Here is a 3,643-nt window from a genome sequence, read left to right on the forward strand (position 1 = left end):
TCTAAGTTCCCATGAGCCCTTGCGTGCCACAGGTGCTTTTCTAAAATGGTCGTTCGTTATCATGCGATTTCCTCAAGTAGTCATGATGACGATAATATACATTTCATTTACTGGTCCCAACAATGGGAAGTAGCTGTTATTGCCGTAACTATGAGCTCAACTTAGAGTAGCAGGGAACTCGGCTCTTTTGTAATGAACATTCATGATGTAGGAGTAATTACGACACGAACGAAAAAGAGGGACAAGACCAGCACCAATTACCACTTAGCTGTTGGTAGATCATAGGGGGCGTTGTTTGTATTGAGGATGTGTTATTGTCTGGAACACTGATCAGTGGCGGGTCTGGAATTACAGTATGTGCTGGAAGTTGACAATGCTGCAGGTCATGCCCATCTTTTCGTTCATGTCGTGTCGTCCACTTACAGTATGAATATAACCCTCAACCCAACGCCGTATGCCCTGGGGGGGGGGGGGGGGGGGCACGAAAAAAAAAATCAGGAGTAATAGAAATTGGGATTTCAAGCCCTGGGATGTACATCCGCATGGTGCAACACGCTATGCTGGAGCACGAGGCAGCTTTCGATCCCGTGGGCCAGAAAAGCTGCTCCCTTCGGCTGCCAATCTGTGACGTCATGTCTTCCGCGGGAGGTGCGTGCCTTCTCCTTCTTTTTCCCTCTCCTCTTTTACTTCTTTATTTTTTTCATCAGTTTTATTTGGGCCTCCCCTCCCGAGCAGTCGACTGTCCGCGTCGCTAGCAGACGATTCTCGGTAGCCAATAAAAAGTGCCATTTTGATGCCAGTACACTTTTAAAAACTAAAATTTTGACGCTAATACACTGTAACTAAATAAAATTTTGATGCCAATACACTTTTAAAAAGTGATTCGCTGACAGAACGTCATGACACGCGAGCCGTAGCTGGGGTAGATCGCTGCCGCTGCGTGCATTCCCGTCAACTAATTTTCTCAGAAAAATCACACTTCCAAAAGGAAATACATTGCGTGACAGGTCCTAAAGGTTCAAACTGGCGGCAAAGAAATACATATGCCAAGTGTCTTAGTGCCACCGCCATTAGCCAAGACGCGCCAATCCCATTCGTGAGCGTGAGCGCGGTCCCGCTAGACTAATAGGCCGACCATGAATGTTCCTAAAGGCTACAGCTCTCTCTCGACGGGGTCGGGCAGCTCTTCGTTGCCCAAAGGCTATTTTATAGACACTAGCAAGTCGAAGCGAAAAGACTTCACGTCCCTCATCGTTATTTTTCTGGTCGTTTGCGTGGCAGCCTTAGGGATAATCATGGTGTATCCTAATTTTCAAAAGTCAGAGGACCGTGATGGAGGCGAGAGCAGTGCGGTGGTCGGAAAGGATGAAGACAAGAAGACATCGGAAAAGGACACGTCCCTACCAGAAGTTGAACGTCCTCCGCCGGTACGTAGCTCTACTCGTGAGACTAGCACTGCTGCTACCACTAGTACTCCCAAGCGAACAACTCAAAGGCATGGCAGTACGGCACGAAAGCGTCTAGCCATGGCTCGTACGACGACGCGTAGAAGTAACAAGCGGAGTCCCACGCGACGGCAGACCACGTTGAAATCCTTGCGGAAGGCCAAATCACTGAAGACGACATTGAAGACTACTACTAGAAAGTCAACTTTGAAGTCTGCTACTAGAAAGCCAACTTTGAAGTCTGCTACAGGAACGTCAACCTTGAGGTCTGCCACCACAAATTCAACCTTGAGGTCTGCTACGGGAACGTCAACCTTGAGCTCTGACACCACAAACTCAACCTTGAGGCCTGCTACGGGAACGTCAACCTTGAACCCTGACATCACAAATACAACCTTGAGGCCTGCTACGGGAACGTCAATCATGAAGTCTGCTACTAGAAATTTAACCATCAAGTCTGCTACTAGAAATTCAACCTTGAGGTCTGGTACTAGAAATTCAACCTTGAGGTCTGCTACAAGAAATACAACTTTGAAGCTTCTGAAGAGCCACAAGGGAAGAACTCGTGCGGGTGCAGCAACAAAAGCACCGCTCAAGAAAGATCGTGCAAGGAAGCCGGCGTCAGACTCTAGAAAGCAATTGCTCTATTCCGGTAAAAATGGTGCCTCACCCAATATGTCCTCGACAGAAGCTCCAGGGCTAAGCGGGGCGTCACCTTCAAAAATTAACATCAGGGTCATAACGCCGATTCCGCTGATTTCTGCAAACATGGTTTCTGCTGTTAACGAACAATCCAACTTCACACAAGCCGTGCCCACTCCGGAGGAAGACATGAAGAGTACCACGGTTGATGTTCTGCATCAGGAAACCGACACAAGCGAAGAGAAAGCGAGGAACCTTATATCTGTGGCTTCTGAAGGTTCCACCTTATCCGAGACTAAAACTCCTTCACTCACAAACGCTACAGAAGATCCGAAGGGCAAATTAGCGGCCGCTTCAGGAACGCGGCGCAATACTACACGCGATGCCCCTGGAGATTTTACAGTAACAGCACAAAACAAGGGAAATGCGACAGGAAAGCTTCAGGACCCTTTACCAGGTGGAAGAGTGGCGGATGATACGGTCGGCAACCTTTCGTCAGATGCCGCTGTAAACACACGAAGAGCCCAACCAAATGACGGGCTCAGCAGTCCCGCATCGAAAACAGTTTTGCAACAAGTAACAAGCACATCAAATGCATCAGGTCCATTAAATACGGTCAACGATAGTGCAGTGTCCGAAAAGAACACTGCGCCGTCGTTCGACCAGCCCGGCGACGTCGGAATATATGCCCGTCTTGCAGGAACCCGTCGCAGCACCGGTCCAACGCATGTGGATAACAAAGTCCGTGGACCCATTCAAGGCGTACATCAGTCTAAGTCCCCTGCAGACGTAGACGATTATCAGTTTGCTCCTCTTGTGCGCAGTCCAGTCAGGGTAATCAGAAAGGACGCGGATGATGTGCAAGATAATTTTGTTCAACTGGGTCACTCGCATTAAAGCTCGTATTCTGTTCCGCGTTTGAGGTTTGTTGACGGCGAAGGAAGTCTAAGCACATGGCCGGGAGAGAAATTCCCAACCTGCTGTATCGCTGACCTAGTGTGCACAGCAAGCAACGGGAACCCTTTCGTTCCTGGTGTACTATAAAACAAAAAGTACACAACAAAGATCTGTTTTGACGCGTCAATGCCGCCGCAGAAATAGACGAAGAAGAAGCGAAAATATTCTGCAGCATTCACAGCACATTTCTTCTTCTTCTTCCACCTCAGAGCAATGGCCGTTAGCCACTGAGGGCGATTGGCCAGGGCTAGTCATGATGTAACGTGCGGAGCGACCTCAGATATCAGGTACGATCAGATAGGATGACAAAAGCAGCCACATTGGACGCTATGGCCCAGCTCCACCTCCCCAAGTGAGAAGCCCCAAATGATAGGATGGGCAGGAGGGGGGCGCCGGCTCTGGCCAGAGGGCGAGCCAGGTATTCTTGACGAAGGCGCTCATATCTTCAGTACTGCACAGTTCTTTTTCTTTTCTTTTTTCTTACATGTTCTTGCCATAGTTACGTTTTCTAATTTTTCTAAAAATCACAGATGGCCATACAAGTAAAAAGATGAATGAGCCGCGGACAAAGAGGGCAATAAAATTTGTTAATGTGAAAC

Source organism: Ornithodoros turicata, chromosome 7, assembly GCF_037126465.1.
Source record: "Ornithodoros turicata isolate Travis chromosome 7, ASM3712646v1, whole genome shotgun sequence".
Lineage (NCBI taxonomy): Eukaryota > Metazoa > Arthropoda > Arachnida > Ixodida > Argasidae > Ornithodoros > Ornithodoros turicata.